The 24,658-nt window shown below is 40.4% G+C and overlaps 1 protein-coding gene across 2 annotated transcripts in view; it reads left to right on the forward strand.

The window, feature by feature from the left end:
• Positions 1 to 24,658, forward strand: part of PRR16 (proline rich 16) — a 585,607-nt gene that overhangs the window by 132,776 nt on the left and 428,173 nt on the right. The gene's annotated exons all lie outside the window — the stretch shown is intronic.

The following is a 24,658-nucleotide window of genomic DNA, read 5'->3' on the forward strand; positions in this document are numbered from 1 at the left end:
GCTCAGCCATCCAATCCGGTACAGAAGCATGCTGAATCTGTCAGTACTTCGATTGACAGCATGGCAATCCAATCTGGTACAGGGACGTGCTGAGCTGTCAGTGTGTTGATTGACAGCTCAACTATCCAATCTGTGACTGGGAGGCGTTGGTTGTCTCAAAGTGTTCACTATCTCAGGTGATTGCCATGCCTACTTAACTGAGCAGCTTCTCACAGACCACTGCTAGACATAGATTCAGCTTGTGAGATTTGTGCTTTCCTGTGCCTTGAGTTCTGTATGCTTAATCTGATGGACTTCGTTCTGACCATCTGCCTGGTTAACACCTTCAGCTCTAATCCATTATCCTCCCGGTACGCTGACCTCGGAATGTTGCCTGACTACTCTTTTGTCTCTTCGTTCTGTTTATGACGTACTCTCCAGACTTCTGACCTTGGACTTCTTGACCATCCTGACTCACAGCTAACTTTTTTTTGATATGTGCTTTAGAAGGAATATGTCTGTAGGATCTACCCTCCTAAGCTGTTAAAATAGGCATGTAGTCATAGGAAGTTGAATAAAATGCCACTTGTTCTCTGTGATGCGATGTCTTTTTTCAGAGAATCCATGTTTTTCTTATATGTAAATGACCTCTTCCAGGCTATGTGGTGGATGCTGCCAGGAAGATAACTCTGCCTCCAGAGATTATTGTAAGTAGAAGGGGGAGTTACCAGTGTGATGGATGTGTAATGATTACTAGTGTTACCAGTGTCATGTGTAATGGCCGCTCTCTGCTTTCCTGATCTCACTAAAGAGCTGTGTGTGATTATACCTGTGATTATGCATCTGCAAGTTCCTCTCGGTACTTCAGAATTCAACTTACAGGCAGCCAGGGCTACAATTTTGTTGCAATACAGCAGAGCTGTGAGAGCTGTAGCTGCTGACATGTGTATTATGAGACAAAGTTCAGTTCTACTGTTCTGTGTTAGTTACCTGTCTCACACTGGTAACTCCTCCTTTCATTAAAATAAACCCTGGAGGCAGATTCTCATGCAGATCAGTGTCTAGCCCACAGATCTTTTTCAAACAAATTTTATTGAAATTTTAAACTTTAAATGGGAGATGGAAAAAATGAGGATAAAAGACAAAGAGGGAAAGGGGAGGGAAAAATGGGCGGGAGGGTAGGAAAGAAAAGGAAAAAAAAGGAGTGAGAAGACACTTGTGAAGTACAAAAACAAGTAATCACATTTACAATAAAGTACCACATAATCACATACTAACAAAAATAAAACTTCCGAACGAACGAATTTCCGAAAAACAAAACAAACATTCAAATTGCGATATATTATGGGAAGACCTCCGTCCAACGGGACCACTTATCAGAAAAAAATTTAAAACTATCATTAGCAATGGAGAACTTTTGTTCATATGTTTTATGAAGAGCAATATGTTCCACTATTTCTTGGACGGAAGGAGGTTTAGGGTTCTTCCATTTGTATGCAATAGCATTTTTTGTTACAAGTAAAATATGAATAACAATAGCCCTAAGACAAAAATGTAGAAAATTTAAACCAACAGAAAGCAATGCCATCTGAGGGGAGAGGACAATATTTCCTCTTGTTAGGACATTGATCATATCAGAAATCTTTGTCCATAATGGTTTTATCTTAGGGCAACCAGCCCACAGATCTTAACAGTTTATTTACATATAACAAAAACGTGGATTTTTCTGAAATAAGACGTCGGATCGCAGATATCAAGATATAATTTTATTCAGCTTCCTATGACCTCCATGCCCATACAGACAGCTTAAGAGGATTGATCATACTGACAAATTCCATTTAAGTGCTTTTGGCTCTCTTAATAATTTATGTGGCATTGTCCTACAGCACCTTTTTAATGTAATAACTCTGTTGTGTCAAGGTCAAAGGTTGCATGGCTGTGACTGACATACTAAATGTTCAGCTGTGAGGTAACCACACCAGGTGAGATGGGTCTTGTGTTTTCAGTAATCTGGTGTGTTGGGCAGTACAAGTCTGCTCCCTCAGAAGGGTTTACAGCTCAGCCGATCTTCACATAAGACTTCTGCATTGTACTTTTTTATAATAGCAAAAATGTTTCATATTTGCAATGATGCTGGATTTATATAGCGTGGAACAACTCATGACAGAGCAAGTGAGTTGGCCATGTCTTTTGTTATTCTTGTCACTGGACTTTTCCTAATTTTCAGTCTTATGAATAGTGTTGAGCGATACCGTCCGATACTTGAAAGTATCGGTATCGGAAAGTATCGGCTGATACCAGCAAAGTATCGGATCTAATCCGATACCGATACCCGATACCAATACAAGTCAATGGGACACCAAGTATCGGACGGTATCCTGTATGGTTCCCAGGGTCTGAAGGAGAGGAAACTCTCTTTCAGGCCCTGGGATCCATATCAATGTGTAAAATAAAGAATTAAAATAAAAAATAGGGATATACTCACCTCTCCGACGCAGCCTGGACTTTACCGCCGTAACCGGGAGCCGTTGTACCTAAGAATGCGCGCTTGAAGGGCCTTAGATGACGTCACGGCGCTCTGATTGGTCCGTAGCGGTCGCGTGACCGCTACGCGACCAATCACAAAGCAGTGACGTCACCTAAGGTCTTTCAAGCGCTTGAAATACCTTAGAAGACGTCCGCAGCTTCTGATTGGTCGCGTAGCGGTCGCGTGACCGCTACGCGACCAATCACAAAGCAGTGACCTTAGGTGAAAGACCTTAGGTGATGTCACTGCTTTGTGATTGGTCGCGTAGCGGTCACACGACCGCTACGGACCAATCAGAGTGCCGTGACGTCATCTAAGGCCCTTCAAGCACGCATTTTTAAGTACAACGGCTCCCGGTTACGGCGGTAAAGTCCAGGCTGCGTCGGAGAGGTGAGTATATCCCTATTTTTTATTTTAATTCTTTCTTTTACACATTGATATTAATCCTGATACCGATTCCCGATACCACAAAAGTATCGGATCTCGGTATCGGAATTCCGATACCCGCAAGTATCGGCCGATACCCGATACTTGCGGTATCGGAATGCTCAACACTACTTATGAAATATAAATTAAAAAGGCTCTTTCAGTGAAAGCCAGCACCTTTCTGTATAAAACCATGCTTTCTTCATATGAATTCAATTAGACTCAGCATATGAAAATCAACAAGCAACTTCATATATTTACATTTGTGACATGGGATGATCTGTCTGACGCATTTTAGACCACTTGGATCCTTACTCAACAGACTAGGAGTAAGGACGCTTGCTGTCTGAAGTGCGTCAGCTACATTATGTTTTCCATTCCCTTTGTCACACATGTGAATATAAGATGATGGTGCTTTATTTATACCCGCTGTTTTTAAAGTGGATTTATGTAAAGAGGGTAGTATTATATACCAAACTCTGCTGGTTTTTCAGAAGCCCCAGTATACTGAAGCAAGCTGCGAACTCCACAATTTCTTATTGTAACTTGTTTTAGGAAATGGGTAAAATACTAAACCAAATCACTGACTATGCAGATAAACCGGAAGCACATTAACTATGTCTTTGCCTTTCTCCTTACACTTCTTTTCTCTAAATTTTGCACCTGTATAGCTATTTTTCTTTTTATGCATCCTGACGGTTCTGGATGGTTATTTTTCGATTCTGCAGTGCTAATCAAAGATTTAAGATTCTGATATTGAAAATCGCAAGAATGAATCATGTATGATCATCCTGCTTAAAGGGAGCCTGTTGGCCCAAAATGACTGTTCAAGCAAAGCACAGACGCTCGATGCACCTTGTCATGGTTGAACAATTAATTGGGTCTTCCCACCTACTTATTGTGCATCTATCTCTGCCCCATGTTCTTTGATTGACAGCTCTGCTTTTACAGAAGCTAGAGTAGTGTAGAAATAGATGAAAAACAAGAAAGTCAGAAAATGCACTGAATTACACATTTACAATATGCCAATGGTACATCTAGTGCCTGTGCTTAGAGTGAAAAGTCATTCTCTGCTAACAAACTACTGCTAAGAGATGAACTACAGGAGACAACGTCACCCAGTGCAAAAGGGGTACTCACAGGGCTTTTTCTATTTATTTTTGCATTTTGGCCAATGGATGACATATCATAGGATTGTTGTTTTGGGAATACCTCGCTAATTGTATTATTTTATATATATTATATTTTACAATATATTTACAATTTTACTATGATTTTGTGAATGTATAGGGAAGGTGCAGCATAGCTGAGTTATTTAAAGTCACACGGATAATTTATGTTAGTTATGTTATATTTTGCTACACTTACAGTCTGCTCTGAAGATAGCAAATAACATAAGTGAAATATTATGAATGGCTTCAGTAAGGCAAGTGGTCAGTGTGTAGTACTAATATGATAATAAAATAAATATACCACAGTGAAAAATTACAGTATGTAAAACTCTACACTGACAAATTCAGCTGTGCTCAAACACTAAATTATCATTAATGTATTGTGATAATTCAATAAGTTGAAGGTAAGAAAGTGTGCCTACCTACTCATTTATGCAAAACCACAGTCAAAACAGAGCAATATCACAGTGAATTATGCTAATTGATTAGGTGTAGTTTTATACCTTAAAGGGATTTTTCATTCATGTAATTCTCTTTAAAAGGAGTTCATCTGTAGAATCTGTCGGCAGCCACTGCACATTGAATTGAGTTGTGCAGATCACCTTTGTTCAGTGTTTACATCCAGTTGCCATTAGAACTGGTAACAGTTGATCAGTGGGGATACCTGGTGTGGGACCCCACTAATCGTATGTTGATAAACCATCTGAGGGGTGGGTCATCAATACTGTATAAGTGGAAGAGCCCTTTGAATAACCCAGTTGCTATCATTTCAGTTGCATTTTATTATTGAATTGATATTATCAAAGAGTAACTAAACTTTTTTTCTAAATTTTCATGCTGGATATGTAGGTTTAATGACCTTATTGTGCTGCTTTCTTGAAGAAAACTGATGCTTAACTGTAATGTAACAACTGCTTAAATGGTGCATCAGCACACCGTGGTTAATGGTTAATGGTCACTAGTGTTTTGGGACCATCCAAATTAAAGGTACACCTTAACATGGTTGACTCTTTGGTCACAAAATGTTAACTAACGTTTGTGATAAACATGTGAAGAGGGTAATGGAGAGGCAGTTGAGAGCTCTCCTAGTGTGCACTGCTTTTTTTATAACAGCTACAGAGAGGGGAGGAGTGGAATTTGCACAGTGCTATCACTATGACCAAGATGGCTCACGAGAAACCAATCACTCATTTAATAACACAATGCACTGACAGACTTTTCTGTTTTTTTTTTGCTATTTTTAAACTATACAATAGTCCCAAAATTATCCCTTATCGTCATTAGTGAACAGGCAGTCAATTCTGTACAGAAAACTGAGTCAAATTGATGGTGTCACTGTTATAGTTAAAATGATCCTGTTTTGACTGAGATGAGTGATGTGCCATTTATTCCGTAATGTACTTTGTTTTCTTCCCACCAACACACTTGCCGGATGCAAAGAATGCCAATTCTCACCTGTATTTGGTAGTAATACTGACCAGACAGCTGGTGTTGGTAGTGCTTCTGCTATTACTATTACTACTATTCCATCCATTGCCATTGCAACACTGTTTCTATCACTTTTACTATACATTTTGTACAACACTATAATTAACTTTTTACAGTATTTTCAATACCACTTATTTAACACTTGCCAAAAAACATTGTAATAAATACTAGGTAGATAGATAGGCACATGTGCAAAAAGAAAAATTTGCAGCAGGCTACAGTTTAGATGAGATGTGTATGGTTCTCAAATCAGACTAGTAAAATAGATGTGCAAAGACAGGAATGCACAGTTAAATGTCAACATAGATTTTTTTTCCTAAAAATAAAAAAAATTAGGCAATGCTAGCTAGGTACACGACCAAAAAGCTATCACCTGCAAAACAGTGTTGTATTAGTTTGATGTGTACAGAAGTATAATTTGACTAGTATGACAGATATGCAAGAAAAATTGTTTGTGACATTCACACTATGTGAAGTAGATAGTTGCAGTTAAATTTGTGAATTTTGGGGAATTTTGTGTTAAAAAACAAATAACAAGTATTTTCCTATATACAAAAATGATTGCAGACATAATGCCAAAACTCAGTATAACCACTTGTGAAGCAAGCACACCATCTCTGTCTGACTCTGATTTCAGAACTATTTTCCAGTAAAATATATTGTGTTGTCTTTCTTTTGTTTCCTAGTGCATTATGAATGAAAAAAAATATGAATTGTAATTCAAATGAAGCAGGACAGATGCATCATATCACTGACCAATCACTGAGTCTGACACTACTGTTGGCACCTCTCCTATCAATTGAATCTCTATATAAGACCACGTTCCCACCTTCAGTATTTGGTCAGTATTTTACATCGATATTTGAAAGCAAAAAACAGGAGTGGGTGAAAAAGGCAGAAGTGGTGACGTGATTCTACTAGTGTATACCTTTCCTCTGATTGTTCCTCACATGCTTTTGGCTTACAAATACTGATGTATAATACTGACGAAATTATGAAGGTGGAATTTTGGCATCATTCAGACTACTACACTCATCTTCTTCATTGCTGCAGTTGTGCAACATATTGCTGTCTATAGTATTTGTCCAACATTTTAATGTTTTCTTTTCCTGTATTTATTGCTGAGCTGTGAACTATGACAGCCTTTCACTTTTTAAATAAACCACCCTAAAATGGCTGCTTCATTCTCAGTTTAGGCTTTTATACAGGCTAAGATAATTATTCCTGATTGGCTTTGTTACACCATGTGATGTGATAGCTCCAAAGGATTATAGGGAAACCATACAGTCGTGGTCATTTCAGTCTTTTGTTGCTGATGCAGTCTCCAGCAATGAGGGGTGGCAGGTATTTTTATGGTGATTTGCACAAATCAAATCATCAAATAACAAGTTCTAATTCAACGGGACTTGCAAACTTGATAAAATTTAACTCCAATTCAATTTGTGTTAAATCAATTCAATCATCTCTACGTGGCAGTGTTAGAGATAATCGCCAAACTGCATTTGTATGTAATGCAGGTCTGAATTATGTACATTGGCAGTGGCCAGCATTTTAGTTTGTCTCCGGAAAGAATTATGAAGAAGTCCGAATTATTGCATTATTTCTGTATGTTTGCACAGTTTATGATTGTTCTGCAAAAAAAATATTGCATTTCTAAAATAATTTTAAGCTCATAATAAAAATATCAACTCTTCTGTACATCAAGGGAAAATATTGATAAAAATGATCATCAAAATACTGAATTTACAACCGAGGATAAAAGTGGTCTAATGTGTGAGATCTAGATATTATATTGCTAAAGTAAACAATGGTATCTTGAAGCCAACAGTTTCGCTTCCATAGCAATGTCTATTGATGAAGTAACGATGATGCTACCCGGTGCCATAGCAACTCAATGCATAAGAAAATGTGTGCACATCAGAATACCAAGCACTGAAATTTAACAATCTTGTGTCTAGGAACAGAGTAGAGCAGCCTCCAGAAATTTCAAACCTCTGTCATCAGCAATCAGAATCAAAAAGTTATTAGAATTCTCCATCCACTGCAGTAGCCCTCATCCTAAACTTCAGCCCTAATATCCATGCACATGTGCATTATCGAACTATTGTTCTGTCTCAATATATGGTTATATATATACATATATATATATATATATATATATATATATATATATATATATATACAGTATATACACTCACTGGCCACTTTATTAGGTACACCTGTCCAACTTCTTGTTAACACTTAATTTCTAATCAGCCAATCACATGGCGGCAACTCAGTGCATTTAGGCATGTAGACATGGTCAAGACAATCTCCTGCAGTTCAAACCGAGCATCAGTATGGGGAAGAAAGGTGATTTGAGTGCCTTTGAACGTGGCATGGTTGTTGGTGCCAGAAGGGCTGGTCTGAGTATTTCAGAAACTGCTGATCTACTGGGATTTTCACGCACAACCATCTCTAGGGTTTACAGAGAATGGTCCGGAAAAGAAAAAAAATCCAGTGAGCGGCAGTTCTGTGGGCGGAAATGCCTTGTTGATGCCAGAGGTCAGAGGAGAATGGGCAGACTGGTTCGAGCTGATAGAAAGGCAACAGTGACTCAAATCGCCACCCGTTACAACCAAGGTAGGCCTAAGAGCATCTCTGAACGCACAGTGCGTCGAACTTTGAGGCAGATGGGCTACAGCAGCAGAAGACCACACCGGGTACCACTCCTTTCAGCTAAGAACAGGAAACTGAGGCTACAATTTGTACAAGCTCATCGAAATTGGACAGTAGAAGATTGGAAAAACGTTGCTTGGTCTGATGAGTCTCGATTTCTGCTGCGACATTCGGATGGTAGGGTCAGAATTTGGCGTAAACAACATGAAATCCATGGATCCATCCTGCCTTGTATGGAGCATCTTTGGGATGTGCAGCCGACAAATCTGCGGCAACTGTGTGATGCCATCATGTCAATATGGACCAAAATCTCTGAGGAATGCTTCCAGCACCTTGTTGAATCTATGCCACGAAGAATTGAGGCAGTTCTGAAGGCAAAAGGGGGTCCAACCCGTTACTAGCATGGTGTACCTAATAAAGTGGCCGGTGAGTGTATATATATATTGTAAGGCTGCGGTAGCATCGCACACAGTGAAGAAGCAGTGACCCATAAATTCAAATACAAAAGTCTCTTTTAATGTGTTTCTTCACAGCATTAAAGTCCAATTCACATAAATGCATATAAGTTCAGTGGATAATATCAGTGACCAGTTTACACCAGTTCAAAGCAATACATATCACATGGCTTTAGATTTGCGGTCCATAAACAGGCCAGACTTCCCTTGTCCAGTTTCCCTGGGCGACCGCACGCCATCTCACAGTCTCTATACGTCTCCATACACACAGCCTCATATGTTGCAGACACTACACACGCCAGCCCTCCTCTGACTAGTTCTCATGGGTGTCCTTCATCGCTGTATCACAGTCTCTTTACAGACTCTTTACTCACACAGTCGTACACAGTTCAGGATATCCTCCGGATAGCAGCCGGGCACCATATCCACCTGTTTGCAATCGTTGCACATGCTAGTCCTCTTTTGGGTACAGGACATCCACCTCCGGGCACAGGACTGTCAACATCCGACTCCTTCGGGCACAGGACATCCACCTCCGGGCACAGGACTGTCCACATCCGAGACCAGTACCATGGACGACTTGCATCTCTGTGTACGCTGTGGGTGCCAGGCTATTCAGCTGCCCTGGGTGCTGGCTCTGCTGGCCTGTGCCTCCATGCACTCTGCAGACCAACACACACCAGACTGACACTGACATGCACCTCGCACACCTGACATGACCTGACATGGCATGACACACCCATACCCCGCACTGCAGGGTTTTTAAACACACACACAATCCTGTGGCCTTCAGCCACCTGGAAAACCTGGACCGGAAATCCGTGACTCTCATGCACACCTATGGACTTCATCCGTCTGCATGCACATTCTGGGGAGAACAAACAGCACCCCCTAGCTGTATCAGAGGCCACAGCCTCACAATATATATATATATATATATATATATATATATATATATATATTCTTTTATATATAAAGATGCTTTATTTTAACCACATGTTCTGGTAAACTTGTAGTGCAGTGGATGTTTTTAAAAACATTTAATTTGGCATCAAAACTCTATAGATGGCTACATGCAATAGGTAGAAGTACATTTATGGTTAAACAATAGTTAAATGAACAACCATCTGAGCAAGGATAGCTTTGCTAATATAGCCTGTAAGATGTCCAATGGACAGGTCCTCAAGGAGAGATATGTATCATCGGGGTTGGTAGCCTCAATGATATAAACCTGAAAAGTAGGCTCCAACACATTTAGCACAAGAGAGGTAATAGGGTGTGTCCAGGGTCAGGTTTATGAGCAGTCAAATAGATGGGTTGGACTGGCTGCACACATATCCACACCCCAGGGCCTGATACTACCTATTAGGAAGGAAGTTCTTATTAGTGTCAGACCATGCCCCACTGAGGTGGATGCGGGAGAAGGAGGGGAACAGTACCCGAGTGACCAGGTTGCTCCCAGCCCTTCAGGATTTTAACTTCCATGTTGAGCATAGGCTGGGGAAACTACATGGCATTGCTGACACTTTGTCGAGGGTCCACTGTTTCATGTTGCAATGTTTCAAGTCCTATTGCTTTGGGCAGAGGGGGAGTATGTAAGTTGGCCACCAGACAGGTCTATGAGGGGAGATATTTGTCATCGAAGTCAGTAGCCTCAGTGATATAAGCCTGAAAATCAAGCTGGAGAACATGTAGTGCTGAGAGAGTTAATAGGGCATGTACAGAGACAGCAGTCAAAGAGATGGGAGGGACTGGCTGCTCACATATCCCCACCTGGGGCCTGAAATTAAGTCCAGCTGTGTCATTAGTGTCAGTGTGTGCAAGGTGAAAAGACTTTGCTTGTGTGGATCAGTCTCTGCCATTTAAACAGTTGAGCCCATGCTATATATGGACTGTTTATTTTACATTTTGGTTCTGTTATACCTGTTGTACCCAGAAGAGGCTGTTTTATTTTGTTAAGCTGGATGGTTTAAGAACATTTAATAAACCGCACATTTGTTTTGAACCAACTAAATGAACCCTTGTGTATGCACCAGTGTCCATCTGTGAGCCAGTTCCTTATAAGCCATACAGATTAGCTCTTTCTTACCTTTTCTCTTAACTCGGTATATCATTAGTTGTGCAAAAAGAGTTTAAGAGCTTTAACCTCTTTACCCCCAGGAGAACAGAAGTTTACAACGTTGAGCCATGAAAATAAAATCACATTTTCCTCACAAAAAAGTTATTTTAGCCCCAACTTTTGCATTTTCAGAAGGGTAACAGGAGAAATTGCACCATACAACTTGTAGTTCAATTTCTCCTGACTACGCCGATACCCCATATGAGGGATAAAACTACTGTTTAGGTGCATGGCAGGGCTCGGAAGGGAAGGAGCATCATTTGACTTTTTTGAATGTAAAATTTCCTGGAATCATTAGCAAGACGTCATGTGACTCATGTTCCATTTGAAGGGCCCCTGATGAGCCTAAACAGTGAAAACTCCCCAATAAGTGACCCAATTTTGAAAACTAGACCCCTCAAGGAATGTATTTAGATGCATGGTAAGCACCTTGAACTCCCAGGTGCTTCACAGAAGTTTATAACATTGAGCCGTGAATATAATAAAATAACAATTCCTCAAAAAAATGTTTTAGCCCCAAGTTTTTAATTTTTCTAATTGCTAATAGGAATTTTTTTTTACAACAAACTGAGGTCCATTTTTTCCTGAGTTCAGCAAAACCCTACATGTAATCAGGAATTATTTTTCAGTGCAAAGCTCAAAAGGCAAGGTGTGCCAGATTTTACTGTTATGGTTTGCAGGCGCCATGACCCACTGGGAGAGCCCATGAGGTGCCAGAACAGCAGTACCCCCAATAAGTGACCCCATTATACAAACTACACCTATGAATGAATTCATCTAGGGGGGCAGTGATCATATTCACACCACGGATGTGTCACAGAATTTTTTTGCCATTGAGCAGTGAAAACATAATTCCACAGATTTTACATTTTCACATAATAAGTGGGTAAAAATGGCACCAAAATTTGTCTAGCAATTTCTACTGAACATGGCAATACCCCATATGTGGTGGTATAGTACTACTTAGCCATACAGAGACTCGGGAGGAGCGGCGCACTATTTGCCTCTTGGAGCACGGATTTTCCTAAAACAGTTTGTGGACTCAATATACAGTATAGAGCCCCTAATTTCTAGAAGAGCAAAATTCCCCCTCAAGTGACCCTATTTTGGAAATCATACCCCTTTAGAAATTTATCTACAGGTGGAGTGCTGATTTTGACTCCATGGGTATTTTCCAGAAACAAGCAGAATTAATGTTCCCAAGTGAAAAATGCAAATGCCATTGCAGTAACCAGTACACTGTAGTGACCAGTACGTTTTGTCCAGCCTGTACTTCTGGAGGCATGCACCCGTAAGTTAGGCGGGCTCTCATCACGTCAGAAATGCCAAACATGTGGATGCTATATGTAGATTAGGTACACTGGGGCTCAGAAGGGGGAGGGGCATTGGATTTGGGAGCACAGAATTTGCTGAATTTCTTTTGGAGGGTTAAAGAACCATTTTGCTTTTCCAGAGTCTTTGTACTACCAGTAACGTGGAAGGCCCCTATATTTCTGTTAACACATGACCGACTTGAGTGAGGGATTGCTTTTTTGTGGATTGAGTTAAAGCTTTTGTTGGGAACATTTTACATAACATTTGGGATCATATTTATCTGGCACTATACGCTGAGCACTTACTTTGGGTTTTCCATCTAAATCTCTGAGTGACGGGATTCAGATGAAACCTCCAAGGGACCCATTCACTATAATGGGGCAGCAGAGTTACTCTGGATTCCATCTGGCCTCTGTTCAGAGTTGTCCTACTTTTCAGAAGTGCAGAAAACTGTGGCCGACGGCACGTTTATGCAATCCTAAAAGGACAGACACTGCTGGATCACAGGTCCTATGGCATCCACAGTGCCTCTATCTGCCTAATTATAGGGAATCTTCTGCCAGAGGTTCTGTCTGAATCACGTATTTCAGAGATTTACATGATCGATGTGAATACTTTTCTGCCCAATGATGACAGAAGTATTCTAGAAGTGATACCTTTATTGGCTAACCAGAAAATAATATGTTTGCAAGCTTTCAGAGCACAGTGGCTCCTTCTTCAGGCAAGATTACAAAATCTTTTGTAATCCTGAATTCTAAGGGCACAAACTACTCTCCGGAGGTGCCAGAATTCTACTGTCATACCGCCGACCCTGAGCACATGCTGACAAAGACACACTAGACTCAAAAAACATATAAAGTGTGATAAAAGCCCTCTGAGACCCTTTTATATGTTCAGTTCATGCCCAGTCAGATAGGAACTTGCACGCGGGCCAGTCTGGAGCTGCCACATCACCAGAGCAGCTGACGACTGACCACCAATGAGACATCGCCACATGAGCATGCTCAGTAGAGTGATTTCTGGACTTAGTTTCCAGAGTGTTCGCTCGTTGCTATCTATCGCTGGTTACCATAGGCTTGGCTGTAGATCCCTCAATAACCAGACAAACAGCATGAGCCAGAGCAAGAAGTTGAGACTGACGTCTATGCTCAGCAGCACCCGCAGTGGCCAAAGATGAATGGGAGACCGCTGATGCAGGCAAGGCTTGGGATCTAATTTGTGCAATGGGAGAATCCCGGCGCCTAACACAATATCTTTTTATTTTTTTATTTTTAAAAAAATATTTTTACAATTATTTAAAAAAAAATTACTTTTTTTCACTCTGTCCAACTATGGGACTATCATTTTTTGCAGGCTGATCGCTTCTCCAACATGGGAATGCAGTTGATCCCATGCTGTAGAAACTGTCAGCTCTGCACTGACAGGGAAAGTTTCTGATCATGCACTGAGCATGATCAGCAAGTTTCCTAGCTCTGGTGACCCAGATGTCATCATGATGACATCTAGTCACCATGGCAATGATCGGAACCCTGCGTCACGCTGTGGGTTTCTGATCCAAAGGTAGAAGGGCTGTCATCCCTCTGCTGGCTCCCAGAATGCTGTAATCCTGTTCGATCGCAGCATTTTGGGGGCAAAATGCTGGGAGCAGTGTGTGACTGCTCCTGGCACTTAGTGCCGGGTGTCAACTGTCACAATCAGCTGACACCCAGCAGCGATCGCCCACACACCACCCGTGTGTGCAGGCGATCACGTGGACGTAATCTTTCCCTGGTAAAATAGGCTAAGGGCGCATAGACAGATTATTACGTCCGATGTCAGAAAGGGGTTCAAAAATATATATTTCCAAATACTCTGTCACAAGATGTCTGTGTTACATTGTATATGTTTATATGACAAAGAAGAGAAGGCAGCACTCAGTGATCCTTAAAATGGTTTGTCCTTTATTCAGTCACATAATAAAACCTTCATTGCTCGGGGTGTGAAGATAGGAGTGTGCAGGCTCTGACGACGGCCATTTCGCGCTGGTATAGCGCTTCTACGGGTCTACGGGACTGACCCGTAGAAGTGCTATACCAGCGCGAAATGGCCGTCGTCAGAGCCTGCACACTCATATCTTCACACACCCCCAAGCCTTCTCTTCTTTGTCATATGGACTGCATTTAAATGTTTTTCAGAGGAGCACCCGAGATCCAAAGGCTAAGCTTCAATGAGCACACTATGTGTTAGGTGCTTTGATCCAGTGAAGTTGGGCAGTGCTGTCTTCTATTTATCTTTTGACAGACGCTTGTATATGTTTATGTTTGGCCACATCATGGTTGTGATGCACTTTCAGGATTACACAGCTTTTGCTCGCTGGGAGTTCTTAACCAAATCTTAATTCAATATTGTCAGTTATGAGTGCAGTTGTTCAACCTTCTCATTCACTTTAATGTTACCAAGTGAAAGATCTTTCCCGGAACATTCTTTTAACAAAATATCATTCATGGATGAACGATCTTAAGTATGAAGAAAATATTATTTTGTCTAAGTATTAGAGATGAGAGAATTGATTTACTGTTAATTTGTATTTGTGTTGAATTTACAGGAATTTGCTGAACCTAGCAAGTTTGAACAATTTTTTACTTGCTTCTTACAAATTGTCTAAAATATCCACTGCAAATTTACACATTGCAGAAGATTGGACCGACCAGAGAAGAATCAATATGACCTAAGGCTCAACCGAACGGGCTTCCATATATAAGCTACCACATCACATTATATGGTGCAGCCAATCAGGAGAGACTATGATAGCCTGCATAAAAGCATAATCAAAGACTGCAGCAGCCATTTTGTATTGAACCTGGATAGCCATAGAGATAGGGGAAGAAATAAAAAAAAATACTGAAGAAACTATACAGATAGTGAACAGATAGTTTGAGTGATGGCACAACAGTAAAGAATATTAGTGTGTGAAAAACAGGTGGCAGGTTATCACCCGTTTTCCCATAGCTATATAAGTTAAGGTCACTTTTACATTAATAAAGCTGTATTTAAGTTAAAGAGCTTGAAACACGTTTGATATAGTCCTAGACTTCATCATTTCATAAAAGTCTTTTCACAGCAACTGGATGTTTTGCTGTACTTTCAATTTGTTGTAAATCAATTGTCTACAAAACAAATTTCTGTCATTATCTATAAAATTAAAATTTCTAAAGAATTGCTCATCTGTACTAATTATTACATGAAAAACGCAAACTTGACTGGCTGTTCAGTTGATGACTGTGTGTCATGGGTCATCTGAAAGGATCATTCATCGTTATATTTCACCCAACAAACATTTTTCTCATTTAGAATTGTCCATTTTGATGAACTTCAATTTAATGTGCATAAGCAATGTAAGTCCCATGAACATAGCTTACATAGCAAATCATTGCATTTACTTTAAATGCTACCCCTTGTACTTTACCAAAAAATATTTACAGGGAAATCATAGTTATGTGACATGTGTAGAACATGCTTTTCTAGTTTGTAGAAACATGTAAAAGCATGTGAACTGTTAGTTCAAAATTTATCAATTTCATCATTCTGTAGAGTGAAGCATGATAAGATGAAATTGTTCTGATAAATTATGAATCCTTGACAAAGCTGGTAGACTTCGTCTAATGTAGTTATGTCAAAAAAATCAACAGGTCTACAATCATGAATAATTTTGATATTGTTATAGCCTGGGGGCCAACAGCTGAAGATGCCTTTTGTTTGTCTGTTCTTAGAGGATAGTAAGGTTCTATTTTTGGTTTTCATATTGAATTCAAGATTTCTTCATGATTTTTGGTGCTAGACAAATCCATGCTTTTATAAATTCTTAGGATGAACCAACTTCTTATTTTTAACTATTAATAAGATATGTTCACATGGTTCAGATTTGTTGCAGACATCAATACAGATAAACTGTCTTATTCATCTGAATGATTCGTGGAAATCCATGTGGATTGCAGTAGACAACCCCATTTAACATGTAGAAGATATCCTTGTTTAATATTTTTTGCATAAAAAGTCTTGAGATTTGATCCTCCATGAGTACATACGTTGTGTTGCTTTTCTTGTTTTTTATTTTCTTTTATCCGTTGCTTTTTAAGCTTGCTGGCTATTTGGTGTGTACATTGGGCATTGCTACAGTCCTTGTTACCTGCTGGGTTTTACTAAAAATACAGCCAGTGGCGTAACCAGAGTCTGAATGGCCTTGATGCAAAATTCAGACTTGGGCAACCTCACGCATGTTGGTCAGATATACAGGCCCTTTTAGCATTCTAAATCATAGGACATATGAGTTGCCCCCCTCCCTCATTATTATTATTATTATAGATTTATATAGCGCCATTTATTCCATGGTGCTTTACTTGTGAAAGGGGCAAATATAGACAAGCACAATAAACATGAACAATACAAGGCACACACAAGTACAGAAGGAGAGAGGACCCTGCCCATGAGGGCTCACAGTCTACAGGGGATGGGTGAGGATACACTAACAGAGGGTAGAGCTGGTCGTGCGGTGGTTCAGCAGACTAAGGATCACTGCAGGCTGTAGGCTTATCAGAAGAGGTGGGTCTTCAGGTTGTTTTTGAAGGTTTCCCTGGTAGGCGAGAGTCTGGTGTGTTGGGATAGAGAGTTTCAGAGTATGGGGGAAGCACGGGAGAAGTCTTGTATGCGGTTGTGCAAAGAAGAGATAAGAGGGAAGTAGAGAAGGAGATCTTGAGAGGAACGAAGGTTGCGTGTGGGTAAGTACTGGGAGAACACGTCACAGATGTATGGAGGAGACAGGTTGTGGATTGCTTTGTATGTCATAGTTAGGGTTTTGAACTGGAGCCTCTGGACAATAGGAAGCCAGTGAAGGGCTTGGTAGAGAGGAGAGGCTGGGGAATAACGGGGAGACTGGTGGATTAGTTGAGCAGCAGAGTGTAGGATGTATTTGAGTGGTGCCAGAGTGCTAGAGGGGAGGCCAGAGAGTAGGATGTTGCAGAAATCAAGGCGGGAGATGATAAGGGCGTGCACTAGCATTTTTGTGGTTTCATGGTCAAGGAATGCATGGATCCGGAAAATATTTTTGAGTTTGAGACGGCAGAAGGAGGCAAGGGCTTGGATATGTGGCTTGAAAGAGAGGGCAGATTCGAGTTAGGTAGAAATGTCTCCTATCCTGGGCTCCTTCTTGGTATATATGGTCCCCCTCCTGATATATATATATATATATTCCCCATCCTGGCTCCATCCTTCTGTATAATTTTCATTGTTTTTCTTGTGAAATTCTCAATAAGTTTAATATGTCACATGAGCCTCTTCCCCATTGAAAAAAATAAAGCTGGATCCAAAATGGCCAACTTCAAAATTGCCGCCATGGTCACCACTCACCTTGAAAAGTTTCCCCTTCCCATATACTAATGTGCCACAAACAGGAAGTTGATATCACCAACCATTCCCATTTTATTTAGGTGTATCCATTTAAATGGCCCACCCTGTATATCAAGATGGACACAGGATGGGGAAAATTATATAGAAGGATGGAGCCAGGATGGGGAATATATATATCAGGAGGGGGAACATATATACCAAGAATGGCCCACCCTGTATATGATAGAAATGTGTAAAAAAATATTGTCTGGCCAGTCTTAAGTTTTGTAGGAATTACATCCATGAAATTATAGTTCAGAAGTGGCTATTAGATTTTTTTTCTTTTTCTGACAACAGAATAAATTAAATTCAATTCCTTAGTGGTGAATGTTTCCTTGCATTTTCCACAGTTCAGATCTTCTATTTCACGCTTCATTATTCATCATTATAAGCATTTAGTGAAGCAAGTCACAATATTTTATATAAACCTAGAAGAGGTATTATTTTTCATATAACACTCAGTTTAAAGGACCAGTTAGGATAAAACATAATCGAAATCAATACTATATACGTATTGCTATCCATGGCTGACCTTGATAAGCTTCGTGTTTACTGCACATATAAAACACATTAGTAATTAAGTGAGCTGCAGCTTGCCATGTGATACCTCATTTATTCAGCAGCAAAAACATTGCATTTGGTGTTATTTTCATTTTAACCCCTTAACAACCGAGACAATTTTGACCTGCGTGACTAAGGCAAATTTTACAATTCTTATCAGTGTCACTTTATTAGGTTATACCTCTGAAACTCTTCAATGTATCCCACTGATTCTGAGAATGATGTCGTGACACATTGTACTTCATGATAGTCATAACATTTATTTGATATGACTTGCATTTATTTATAAAAAATACGTATATATTAAAAGAATTTTGAAAATGTTGCAGGTTCAAACTTTTAATTTTTGCGCCCTTAAAGCAGAGGGTTATGTCACACAAAGTAGTTCATAAATAACATTTCCCACATGCCTACTTTACATCACCAGAATTTTTGGAACATTATTTTTTTTAGTTAAGAAGTTAGAAGAGTTAAAAGTTGATCAGCTATTTCTCATTTTTCCAACAAAATCTGCATTTTCTGATTACCTTTAAATGTTTGTAGTGCTTTTTGTAACACAGCTATTTATTTTACTTACCTAGCACGAATAATTGCACAGCGCTTTACAGGCATTATCGTCACTGTCCCCATTGGGGCTCACAATATAAATTTGCTATGTCTTTGGAGGGGGCGAGCAAACCCCCGCATATATGGAGAGAACATATAAACTACATGCAGATGTTGTCCTTAGTGGGATTTGACCACACTGAGCCACCATCCTATGAAAAAGAGTTACAAGACACAAAACATATAGGCCCAAAACCACACAAACTGTAACTTAGACCCTTTTTAAAGTGAAGATCGGTAATGAATAAATACATATTTTTAAATTGAGTGCTATATTTTTATCCGGTTTTCTGAATATAGACCTTAGATATTTCTCAGTAGAGGCAGACAATCTAAGTGGGATCAGTTAACTCGCCTGTTGGGTTTAGCTTCAGAAGAGATTGAGCACAGATGTTGTCTAAAGGTGGTCATACACATTAGATAAAAGTTTGTAATACTCATTTCAGTTGGCTTTGACCATCAAAGTTCTTTATTGCAGCCATAAATGTTAGATTACAATGGCTGACCAATGACCTTTTTAGAAAATGAAAAGATTTTTCATGGAACCATTGTTCACGTATAGGCAAAAAGTTTGAAACTTGTCCATCTTCTATTAAGATGATAACCATTATTAAATTATCCTGAACAAACATTCTTTGTGGTTGAAATGATCCCCTTTCATCTATTTTACTCTTATGTACAGTGATTTTTAAAAGTTTGGTCTCCTCTGGTTAAATCTACTGTTATTGTGAACAGTCAAGCAAGTTGAAGATTAAATGATCTCTAAAACGCCTAACGTTAAAGATCACACATTTGCATTGTATTTTAGCCAAAAATATATATTATCATTTTTTACATCTTAAATACTGCAACAAGGAAAATGGGCTAATGCAAATGTTTGGACACACTTGGAGATTTGTGTGCTCAGGTAACTCTGACCAAGATTTCAGACCTTAACTAGTCTTTTAGGGTTATGGCTTATTCACTACCATCATTAGGAAAAGCAAGGTAATGTAAATTTCCCAGCTTTATAAAAGACCCAGCCACCTCTAACTTTGTGTCAAAAACAGCAACCATAGGTTCTAAGCAGCTGCCTAGCGCTCTGAAAATGAAAAAGGTGGAGGCCCACAAAGCAGGAGAAAGCTAGAAGAATATAGCAAAGCGTTTTGAAGTTGCCCATTTCTTAGTTCAAAATGTTAATAAGAGATAGCATTTAACAGGAACAGTGGAGGTCAAGATAAGGTCTAAAAGACCGAGCAAAATTTCAATGAGAGTTGCTTGTAGGATTCCTAGAGAGACAAAACAGAACCCCCGCTTGACTGCAAATGACCTTCAGAAAAATTTATCAGACTCTGGGGTTGTGGTGCATTGTTCTCCTGTTCAGAGACAATTGCACAAATATGGCTTTCATGGAAGAATCATCAAAAGAAAAACAGTTTTGGGTCCTCACCATAACATTCAGCATCTGAAGTGTGCAAAAGAATATCTAAGCCATATATGGATATGGATATATCTGTGTTTTTGTGGTCTAAGGGGTAAGGTTTCTCCTTGTGGAGAGTGACATACCAGCTCTGGCTTGTCAAGGTAAGTAGGCTTATTCGCCGTGCAATGCTCCTCTGGGAAATTCAGAGTAAAAGAGGACTTGAACTCTATAGCACCACCTGTTGGAAGTAGCGATCCTACAAGTCACAATCAACCCTTTAATGAGTCTTGGAATATGACTTAGGATAAAAGCCAGGTCAGTATCTTAATTCACAGACACAGTGTTTTGGGCTGTTGGCCCTCATCAGTGCGAAGCATGAGACCTGATTTGGCTAGGTGTGCTTTTGTGATTTTTTTCGCTTAAGTTGTTTGTTTTAGTTTTTCGTATGATTCTCATGTTACCGCAAGTTATGATTTGTTTGTATTTATTTCTATTTGCTCTCAATCTGTTTGCTGCGTTTTCTGAATATGGCTAGCCTTGTATGAATATAGGATTTTATTTCTTGCAGAACGAATTATGTCATGTATGTATTTGCCCTTGTGAATTTTTCTACATCGGCCCCTTTTTGTAAGATTCAGAGGACACACCAATTTAATAAGGACTGGCAAAGGGGTCTCAAGACTTATTAATCATATTAGAGAATTTCATGGAGGGAACCCCAATGTTTTACACTTTGCAGGTTTAGAAAAAGTGACCTTGCCACCACAAGGTGGTGATTTGCATAAATCACTTCTAAGAAGAGAAGCTAGGTGGATCATGCATTCACAAGCATTGGGGCCCACAGGTTTCAATGATAAATTGGATATGTCTGTATTTCTGTGATTTTTTTACATGAGTTTTTTTTTTAGTTTTTTTGTATGAGTCTCTCATTACCGCAAATTATGATTTGTTTTTATTTATTTATATTTGCTCTCAATCTGTTTGCTGCGTTTTCTGAATATGCTAGTCTTGTAGGAACAGATACTAGCAGCCTTTTGGATTGCAAGTGGGTTGGGATAGGGGGAGGTACTTGACCTTGTGTTAGGAATATCTACCTCGTCACTTCCCACAACTCTCAGGACCCGTAGAAGCGCAGGTGCACGAAACAGCCATTGTCCGATCCTTTATGCACTTGTCCTCATCCTGCCTGTTTGAAGATGCTTTAACGTTGTACTAATAAAGTCTGGATTTTAAGAATGGTGAGTGACACCCTTTTTTTCTATTTTTGCATGGAAAATTTGGACTATTTATTTTGGGTTGGCACCCGTGAGTTCTTGTGATTACGCTCCGAGCGAGGTGACTGAGCATTGTGGATCTAGGGCTCTGGTGTGATATCAGTACGGATTTCTTTCCTTTGATATATCCATTAAGATAGAACTCTTTGACCACTATGATCAAAGGTATGTATGAAGAAAAAGGGCACATACTTTGAGGAAAAGGACATCTTGCCAAATGTGGATGCTCTACATGCCTCAAAAAACTTGTTCAAATTTTTATCGGTATTATATTACTCACCCATATATTATTACTTTGTCTGGAGTCCTTTTTGTTGGTATACAATACTCAAAAAATTTGTTACAAAATTAATCGGTATTATATTGCCCACCCATAGATTATTCTGGTGGTCTGTAGGCCATTTAGTTGGGATAAAAGCCTCAAAAAACTTGTTCAAAATGTTATCGGTATTATATTACTCATCCACAGACTATTTCTTGATCTGGAGTACATTTCGTTGGTATACAACCCTCAAAAAAGTCTTCAAATATGCAGTCTGTGTGCACTCTTTGTAGATTTAGTGCATCTTTGTAAGCTTTTTTTCTGTATGGATTTGTAACAACACTTGAAGCAAAACCTGATGCCACCAAAGTGAATGAAAAACCTGATGCGTCATGCACACATTGAATATTTTTAAGTTGCAGATTTGGTGCAGTAAATAATCTGCTGCATATCAATTCTCTGTGTGCATTTTTCCCTGCGTTTTTTTCACAATTGACTACACTCAAATCAAACCAAAATGTAGGCAAAAATGCACCAAAAAAGCACAAAAAATTGGGTTTTTTTGCAGCTGCGTTTTTACTGCCAAGAGATGCAGAAATGGTACAAAGAATTTTACTCAATGTGTACACATACCTTTATCAGTATTATATTGCTCATTCATAGACTATTTCATGGTCTGGAGTACATTTCATTGGTATATAACCCTCAAAAAATGTATCGTATTATATTGCTCATCCATACACTATTCCATGGTCTGGTGTACATTTCCTTGGTATAAAACTTTTTTTGTCATTTTTTTTGCTAACTTAATGCGTGTACATTCCAACAGCCAATCAGGGTGCAGAAACCATCCACAATGGCATGACACAAGTTCTTCTGTGATTGGCTGCCAAAGTCACATGTCCCTCTCCATTTAAAAACAGACATATTGCTTTGCTGGCCCCTTTTTTTCTGTGCAACAGCTCAGAGAGGCCACTTCTGCTGTAACTGAACTTGTCATTTAGTTAGATAGGATCCTGTTGTTTGTGAAATCGATCTTCCAGCATTTAACTAGATTGTGCCAAAACTATGTTGCAGTCAGGAGGCCTCATTTGCTAATCCAAATTGTTTGGACTAAAACTGTGTTGCAGTGAAGAAACAAAAGGCTCATTGGCTCATTAAAATCATTAGTCCTAACATAGGGATTCAGCTAGGAGACCCTATTTGCAAATACAAATGATTTGGGATAAAACTGTTTTACAGTGAGGAATCAGGAGGCCCCATAAGCTAATCTAAATTATTAGGTCTAAAGGCTGAGTCACACATAACGATATCGTTAACGATATCGTTGCAACATCACGCTTTTGGTGATGTAGCAACGATCCCGCTAATGATCTCGTTATGTGTGACATCGACCAACGATCAGGCCCCTGCTGGGAGATCATTGGTCGTTGGGGAATGATCAGGACCATTTTTTGGTCGCTAATCACCCGCTGTCATCGCTGGATCGGCGAGTGTGACGCCGATCCAGCGATGTGTTCACTTGTAACCAGGGTTAATATCGGGTTACTAAGCGCAGGGCCGCATTTAGTAACCCGATATTTACCCTGGTTACCATTGTAAAAGTTTAAAAAAAAACAGTACATACTCACATTCTGATGTCGGTCACGTCCCCCGGCGTCCACAGGGTTAAAACTGCTTTAGGCAGGAGCGCTGCTAATGCACACGCTGCTGCCGAGAGCTTCCCTGCACTGACTGTGTCAGCGCCGGCCGTAAAGCAGAGCACAGCGGTGACGTCACTGCTGTTACTGCCAGCGCTGACACATTCAGTGCAGGGAAGCTCTCGGCAGCAGCGCGTGCATAAGCAGCGCTCTTGCCGAAAGCAGTTTTAACCCTGTGGACGCCGGCAGGGGACGTGACAGACATCAGAATGTGAGTATGTAGTGTTTTTTTTTTTACTTTTACAATGGTAACCAGGGTAAATATCGAGTTACTAAGCGCGGCCCTGCACTTAGTAACCCGATGTTTACCCTGGTTACCCGGGTGCTGCAGGGGGACTTCGGGATCGTTGAAGACAGTTTCAATGATGCCGAAGTCATTCCCCTGATCGTTGGTCGCTGGAGAGAGCTGTCTGTGTGACAGCTCCCCAGCGACCACAGAACGACTTACCAACGATCACGGCCAGGTCGTATCGCTGGTCGTGATCATTGGTAAGTTGTTTAGTGTGACTCCAGCTTAAAGGCCCCGTCTCACATAGCGAGATCGCTAGCGAGATCGCTGCTGAGTCACAAGTTTTGTGACGCAACAGCGACCTCAGTAGCGATCTCGCTATGTGTGACACGTACCAGCGATCAGGCCCCTGCTGCGAGATCGCTGGTCGTGTCAGAATGGCCTGGACCTTTTTTTGGTCGTTGAGGTCCCGCTGACATCGCTGAATCGGTGTGTGTGACACCGATACAGCGATGTCTTCACTGGTAACCAGGGTAAACATCGGGTTACTAAGCGCAGGGCCGCGCTTAGTAACCCGATGTTTACCCTGGTTACCAGCGTAAATGTAAAAAAAAAAAAACACTACATACTCACCATCTGTTGCCCGTCAGGTCCCTTGGCGTCTGCTTCCTGCTCTGACTGAGCCGCCGTAAAGTGAGAGCACAGCAGTGACGTCACCGCTGCGCTCTGCTCTCACTGTACGGCGGCTCAGTCAGAGCAGGAAGCAGACGGCAAGGGACCTGACGGGCAACAGATGGTGAGTATGTAGTGTTTGTTATTTTTTACATTTACGCTGGTAACCAGGGTAAACATCGGGTTACTAAGCGCGGCCCTGCGCTTAGTAACCCGATGTTTACCCTGGTTACCCGGGTGCTGCAGGGGGACTTCGGCATCGTTGAAGACAGTTTCAACGATGCCGAAGCCGTTCCCCTGATCGTTGGTCGCTGGAGAGAGCTGTCTGTGTGACAGCTCCCCAGCGACCACACAGCGACGCTGCAGCGATCAGCATCGTTGTCTGTATCGCTG

The sequence above is a fragment of the Ranitomeya variabilis genome, chromosome 1 (genome assembly GCF_051348905.1).
Source record: "Ranitomeya variabilis isolate aRanVar5 chromosome 1, aRanVar5.hap1, whole genome shotgun sequence".
NCBI classification, from domain to species: Eukaryota; Metazoa; Chordata; class Amphibia; order Anura; family Dendrobatidae; genus Ranitomeya; species Ranitomeya variabilis.